The 8,162-nt window shown below is 41.1% G+C and overlaps 1 pseudogene; it reads left to right on the top strand.

The window, feature by feature from the left end:
• Positions 1–6,166: 6,166 nt before the first annotated feature.
• LOC119820778 lies at positions 6,167–7,054 on the top strand (annotated as a pseudogene).
• Positions 7,055–8,162: the final 1,108 nt, after the last annotated feature.

Genomic DNA, 8,162 nt, shown 5'->3' with positions numbered 1-8,162 from the left:
AAAGACACTTTCTCAGCTATCCGTAAATTCCTTATCCCAGTGACTCACACAATTAATCACTGGACACTGAGAAATTCCACCCCAAATTCTCCTTAGAAACCCTTGCCTGCTGCCTCTGAGTAAAAGCACTCCCCAGAGGGACACTGATATTTTACATTTTATTAAAAGCAGTGTGTGGCAGTTTTGTGCTATTGGCATTTGATTTTGGCTTACAACCCTGTATTTTGTCTTCTTCCCTGGAAAACATAGAGATTCCTTTTCTATTGTTCTAATTTTAAATAATTTCGGGTCACAACAAATCACAAGGAATTGACATGCCTCAGACGTGGTATGACTTGGTCTACATGCTCACCCGTTCAGGCTGCAGTCCCCTATTGAGTGAGAGTCACAACAGCACAGGGGTAGTCACAGTACATCTACCATCAATAGCAAAGAGAAATGAATCTGAATTCATGTTCACTCACTCACTTGCTTGCGCTCGCCTCAATGACCCTACCTGTATGCAGTTCACAATCCAGCCCATGAAATGGTGCTGCCCACACTCAGGGTGACCCTTTCCACCTGAATTAGCCCAACTAAAAATAATCAAACACAGGCATTCCCATGGGCCAGTTCAACCAAGACAGTTCCACACTGAGACTCTCTTGTCACTGATTCTAGGTTGTGTGAAGATAACAAAGCTACCATTCATAGTCACCTCCTGAAAGGGTTGGCAACTACTGTAAAGAGCAATAGACTAAAACAAGAAACATGTAAAAACTCAGCAAATGCCAGTATAGAATGAAAATTGCGAATATGGATTCAGGGACCAATAGTTGAGTCCCAGCCCTGCTAATTACAAGATATGCATCTCTGAAAGAATACTTTTATATAGGTTGTTAAATATGTAAGTGTATAGACATTTAAAAGGCATTTATAATAGTTCCTCATACATAGAAATTACTGTATTCAAATACTGGTGAGCACATACGTTACTTTCTTAATATTGTGACTAAATACCTGTCAAGAAGTAACTTAAGGGAGAAAGATCTTATTTTGGCTTGTAGTCAGAAGGAATACAGTCCTTCCTGGTAGCAAAGTAGCATAGGTGGCTGGTCACATTTTATTTTATTTTATTATTTTATTTTATATTTTAGCAGAAAATAAAAGAGAATCCCAGCACAGGCTAGGCTTTCTCACTTTCTCTATTTTTCCAGATTTAGTTCCCAGCCATTGGGATGATGCTTCCCATGTACAGAATGAGCCCAGAGGTGTGTCTCTGAGCTGATAGTAAGTCCAATCAAGTAGAAAATTTTTAATGAGCACAAGGCCATCACTTGTCAATTTGACACAGAAACATACCCATTTTTAAGCCATAGCATCCCGTTACTGGTCCTCAAAATCTCACGGCCATTTTATAAAGCAACAATGCACTCAGTTAGTTGCCAGTAGTCTTATCTAGTCCAACAACACGCAAAAGTCTAACAAAGTATTCTCTGAGACTCAAGGTAATATCCTAACTGTGAGATCCTGTAGATTTTTTTTTGGACTTACATATATCTATCATTCAATGGTACAGATTAAACAATCACATTCCAAAAAAAAATGGAGGTATAGGAAAAAATAGTACCAGAAAAGAACTAAATCCAGATGGGCAAATGTCAAATCTTGTAGCTCCACATCTGGCATTTGGGTTTTCATAACATCATCTGGACTCCAATGATCTTGGGAAACTCCAACAATTCAGCTATGTTGTTTGTAAGGTGTATGGCCTCTCTCTTAGATAAGCTCTATTTCATAGATATAGCTTTCCTTGACAAATGCCCCAGATTTTTGTATCTCAAATACCTTGGACTCTTCATTGCAATATGATTATTACCTTCAAAACTCACGGCCATGGACTCTGGTACTCTCGTTCAAGTAATCTGACCCTGTCACACATTGCTTTGCCTCAGAGGCCTTCTGAGAAACTATGACCCAAACCTCCATCAATCCATCACTTGTGTTTTGCATGGCTGAGAAACCAGCAACATGTGGATACCATAATGAGTCGCCAAATCAAGATGCAACCTGGCCCTCGTCGGCTAAACCTCTAGTGAACTTTGTGTGCCTTTTCCTGGTAAGTTTTGTGAAATATTTCCACAGTTATCAGTTTTCCAACAGGATACTCTGAAAACTATCTTTTGTGGAACTTTCCTTTTACATAAATTTGCATGGTTATACTCTTAGAGTTCTTGGTAGGTTCTTGCCCTCAAAGTGATTTTCCTATTGTCCCAAGGCAAAGTCCATGTCTTCCAGTTAATGGTACTATCTTTTAATAATTATAGTTCCTTTGCATGCATTAATGCACATCTTTCAAATCTTTCTGTTCTACTTGCCCCCCTCACACGCACACACATGCACACATACATGCACAGTAAGCCTGGCTAACAGGACCAAGCCTGAATTGCATGGTGCCTTAAAATTTCCTCTGCCAAATAAATTAGTCTACTACTTTAAAATTCAACCACACCTGAGTTTTTCAAGATAGAGGTAGATTATTTGCCCAAATGTAACATAAGTAGACTTTAACAAAGTTTTTGGCATAGTCCTTGTTCCTTTTTAAAAATTTATGAGTATAATATTTCTGTATGTGACTCTATCAGGATTCTGGCTTCTCATCTCCCACCAGAATGTTCCCCTGAGATCTGCTTTTTAGTACTCTAGGACTTTGCTCTAAACTTTTCCATAATCCTCTTGGCAACCAATTTTCAAAGCATGGCCAAGACTATTTCAGCCAATGGTCTCTTCTTAGAACTGTTTTTCTAAATTAGTTACTATTCTGACTTCTGAACCAAATACTTGATAAGAAAGAATGAAGTGAAGCTAAGTTTGTTTTGAGCCCACAGGTTAAGGAGTTTGAGACTATTACGCCCAGAAAGTCATGGTAGCAAGTGATGCTGGAGGGAAGTGCCCCTTCCTTGGGATTCTGTTCTCATTAATAAAACAACTTAGGAATGGATTCAAACAGAAGTTTGGGCACAGTGTTTGTTAAAGTTTAAAATAAAAAGCCTCAGGGAGGCAGGCTGTTAATCTCAGCAGTTGCATTGAGAGGAGAATGGAGAGGAAGCCACACATTTTAGTTGAGCGTGGAGGTTAGATATATAGCAGAGAAGCAGCCCTGCACCAGTCAAGGAAATGATAGGCAATGAATAAAGAAGCCCACAGTGCCAGGGAGATCATACTTAGGCTCTGGACAGCATCTGAGGGAAACAGAAAAGAGAAAAAAAAAGAGGTTAAGCTTGAGTGAGGACTCCAGAAGTTGGGCAGATCAGTGAAAACCTCGTGGCAGATTGCGGAGAATGTTCTGGGGGCAGAAATTCTGGGAAAGAAAGGTACATTTCTTCATGTAAAAAATCTTATAATTCCTCTTACCTCTTTAGCATGGTTTAAGGTGAACCTGCCTTCCTGGTAGTGCTCCCTTACCCATGGGTTCCTAAAATTCCTTCCTAGGGTATTAGGTAAGCAGCATCTACCTCTTCCCCTAAAACACCAACAACAGACTGAGATATGATTCCATCAAAGTTCATTCTGAAGAACTAATGATCTTCTTGGACTTTCTTGCAGAGCACAAGGGAAAGGTAAATCACAGGGATATGGGTACTCTTCCCCACCCTAGCTGGCCACACCTGGGAAGCTTTTACCCAGCAAGGATGGGGGATTTCCTGGAGCTGCATAGTTAGATCCCAAGATCTAATCCTTTGCCTCATCCCAACACTTTAGTTCCTTCCCTAGGCCACGTGCAATTAAGACAGGGTTGTATGCCACAGGTAGCGGGGATCACCGGGTATACATGCCACCCTCTACCCTTCTATGTATAATTCTAAGCTGTCTAAAAGCCCAGCTCAGATGATCTTTTGCATGAAGGTACAGCTGAATGCGCCAAGACAATGGCTGCTTGGCTTAGGTGACAGTCATTCACTACAACTGGTCATTGGCCTGACCAACTGGAACATTACAGCTCTAATCAGACCAGGGTTTTCATTCTCTTGGTGAGAAGGAAATAATTTTCCCTTAATAATGGAAGCAAAGGAAGGCTGGAGTGAATTTGCAGGGATGGATGAAGTCATGAGTGATGTGTATTATCATCATGGTCTTACCAAACGTCCAATACACGAGACCTATGGGAATGGAAAAGACTTCCCTGTACAAGTCAGGCTCAAAATAGTAAACCCTTCCTCCAGTCAGCATATGAGTATTTACAAGCAATAGGCCAGTCTATGATAAAACTTGCAACTGCAACTTCCCACCCCTGGAACATTTCCAGCCTGAGACTGCTCACCTACAGACACTGTCTCCATAGACTTTTTAATTCCATCTCTCTGAGATGTACAAAATAGGCACGGTGAACAGGAAGCAGTACTTTAATGGTTCTTCAGTGCTAAGCTAAGCTAACCCAAGGGTAGAAGGTAGACAGTGACACACTGTGTCAATCAGCAGAAGGCACAGAGACAGGAATGTTGTTAATTTTCAGGCTTTCCATCTCTACTTTTTTCCTTTTTATTTAGTCTGGGTTCCCAACCCATGAGATAGTGTCCCCTGTATTTAGGGTATCTTCTCTCCTAATTGGGTTCTCTTTGGAAATGCCCTCATTCCAATATCATCCATTGAAAGGTATGTCTCTTAGATGTTTCTATATCTATAGTCAAACTGAACATTATAATGAATTACTAAAGTTAGGTAAAAGCCACTATCCCTAATACAGAATATGTGTGTACCTAATAAGCTTCTGATGCCACAAATGAAAACAATTGGAGATTATTGTTCATCTTCTAAATCTATATTCTCCATCTCTGTCTCTCTATCACTCTCTGTCTCTCCCTCTCTCTACTGCATGTGCACACATGCATGTGTATGTGTTCACAATTTTTCAGGTCCTATAGTTGTCCACACATTACCCATGCTTGGTTAGGACTGTTATCAGTGGCACAAGAGACCCACAGACATTAAGTGATAGTTCAGGGAGCAATTATTGGGATTCACAGACATTTCAGCAACACCCCAAGCCTCACTTTACTCTCTCATTCCCCCAAGATCCACATAACACCTAAAGCAGATGTTTAAATTTTCTATCATAAGGAAGGTTCTAGAGGAATTGCCAGATGGTTTTGAAAAACAAATGATCCATCACAGAAAATAGCACCAAAGGTCCAAAGTAGTTTACTTCTTTTATGTTTATGAGAATTTTTTCTTTTCCCTGTTTTTAAATTTTTCTTTTATAAACTTATTACTTCCTCATAAAACTATACATTTATCTTTTATAGAAGCAATAGTCGATAAAATTCTTTTTTGTGTTCTATATTTAGACTGCATCTGAGCAAACTGTTTCACATCTAAGGAAAAAGTTTGTAGACTTTCTTCAAATATGAGAACTCAAGAATCTGGGCCTTGGATGGGGGTGGTGAAGCAAGAACTTCACACTTATTCTTACATGTGAATTTTTTCTAATTCAATACCCTACTTTATTTTTCCCTACTCAGTCATCATTGTAGAGACTTTGAAGACTATAGAAAATGCCTTAGTTCTGAACAGGTCAAAAGTAGCTCTTTCCAAAAATACTCTAAAAACACAATGAATGAGCCCCATGGACCGTCCAGATGTCTTCCAGACACAAGGGCTTGGGCACCACATACATGAATTATGTAACAGAATGGCTAATATAGCTGCCTTAAGTGGCTCATACACCCAATTTTTAGCCTGTTTGCACAATAATGGATGGACATTAACCAAAAATTTTGGCTTGTCAGTTTTTTCTTAGCTTTCTCATTCTTTGGCACTCTGCTACTCAGTGAGTTGTGGTGGTTCCAGCTGACTTCCATTTGCAAGTGAAGAAAGAGGTCTACTTTTTTGGACATGTGTACCCGTATCTTTACATTTGGAGGCTCATGCAAACAGGAAGACAGACCTGAGGATTTCTCCAGTCAAGGACTAGCAGAAAAACACCAGGCACTGATAAGAAGTGTTGCTGAGGGTGGGGATGTCTGGATTGGGATCAGCACCAAAGGTTCAGTAGTACTGTCTGGTAGATTCTGGGGTATGATCACCTAAGAATATTTTTAAGATAAGCACATATCGAAAAGCTGCCTGAGGCCAGAGGTCATTTGGAAGCTGGAAGAATTTTCTTTTGGCGTTTTCATCTACTTCGAAGATGGAGGATGCTGGAATCAAGGAGTTGAGCAGCACAAGAGAGCCAAGAGAAGTGGACTGCCTATCCTCTGGTCAACCGAGCACGTCCTTTGCAAAGCCCCCTGCAAAGAAAAAAAAAACCAAACAAGACAGCAAAAGAGGACAATTGTAATCAAAGAAGAAAGCAGGAGATGCTGAGACTCCAAAACCCACTCCTAGGAAAATACCAGTTCCTCTTCTACCAGATTATCTGCCCCCAGTGAACCTGATTCACCCAGACATTTTGCAGGAATGGTGCAAGAAGCAGAAGCTAAGCAGCAAAGGCCAGAAATTAGAGACTTACAAACGACTCCTTGCAAGTTCTTTCCCCAAACAAATGCCTGACTTAGAGAACATTCCTGACACACCAAAAGAGGCCAGGGTGAAGACACGTCAGAAAAAAATGAAGACGGGGAAGGAGGAGGGACAAGAGTCTTGTCCTCAGGTGATAGTTCCTCTGGAAATGGTCCCTGTACCCGAGAAGCAGATGCCCGCCCTTACTGAGCCTCCTGTCCTATATGAAGAAGTCAGCACGACCGTTGTGACCACAACTGCCTCTGAGGCAGTGTTGGCGTCTTGGTCCAGAATTGCAGCCAATGCTAACAAGATCGAGGCTTTGCAGTCCATTACAACACCTGAGACCTATGGGGAACTGTGGTGTGTAGTTCACGGGGGAAGTCTTCCAGCAGACTCAACAGATTGGGTTCGGCTGCAGTTCCACACTGGACAAGCCTGGGTACCTGAGAAGAAGGGGAAAGTGATTGCCCTCTTCCTGCTGGCAGCCTGCACCTTTCCACCCCCACACCTGGAGGACAACATGCTGTGCCCCACGTGTGTTCACAAGGTCCTAAATAAGAGCCTCCAAGGATAAAGGGAATCTCAGGTGTGGGCTAGCTGCTGTCATTACCTACTCCTTGGAGTGAGTTACGGAACTGCAGCCAAGACCGAGACTGATGGAAATTCACATCTGTGCCCTTGAAAATGCCCGGATCGGCCAGAAGCCATGAGGCCTTGTTTGTTATTTGTTGCTGTAGTACTAGCAGCTTGGAAAAAAGAGCCAGTGAAGCCACCGAAACGCAGCAGGTCCACCTCTTCGTTGTGAGGACTGCATACTCTTAAGCGACTATGTCTTTTACTGTTGTGTGAAAATAAGGTTTGGCTGGGGTGGGAATTGGCATCTCTAGATATAGTACTTGCTTGTACCACCACCACCACAAAGGGGTCATAGGCAGTTCTGTGGTCCCCTATAAACATTTAGCTTATGACTGTAGCCTCTGCATGCCCCCTTTCCTGGGTTGTAGTATGTTTGTTAGTGTGTATAGCTTGGGTTTGTTTTCTATTGCTGCAATATTAAACCAAATCTGTTTTTTGGCTTTTAAAAAAAGATAAGCACATATCAAAAGCCTGAACATATGCATGGACAGACACTTATCATCATCAACCTTATTTTGTAAAATTGTTTCAAGAGTTTTCTGTGTTAAGGTGGATGGCAAAGCAATGAAAAAAAATGAGACAACTGACTTCTGCTTTTGAAAGATTAATATAAGTGCAGGCAGATGCATCCCAGAATAAGGTCTGTAGGCAAAAATACAGCAACATCTGCTCTCTGCCCCCAGTAGAACTTGTATTGTTTGGCTCATGAAGAAATAAATATTATAGGTCCCCACCGGCTAATTAAGAGCATGCACAATACAAGCATTGAACAAACACAGATCAAAGACAGAGCATCTGGCTTTTTGGCAATAGGAGGATACGCAGTCAAAGGCAGAGGGAAATGATTCAGAGAACTACAGAGGAATCAAGCAGGATTGCTCTTTTCCAAGGAAGCAAAGGAAGCAGCTAGCAAGGTCATGATATCATAAGATAAATGATAGATAGATGATAGATAGATAGATGATAGATGATAGATAGATAGATGATAGATAGATAGATGATAGATAGATAGATAGATAGATGACAGATAGATAGATAGAAAGATA

Source organism: Arvicola amphibius, chromosome 8 (assembly GCF_903992535.2).
Source record: "Arvicola amphibius chromosome 8, mArvAmp1.2, whole genome shotgun sequence".
NCBI classification, from domain to species: Eukaryota; Metazoa; Chordata; class Mammalia; order Rodentia; family Cricetidae; genus Arvicola; species Arvicola amphibius.
Note: the sequence above shows the minus strand (reverse complement) of the source record. Positions and strands in the feature narration are given on the sequence as shown.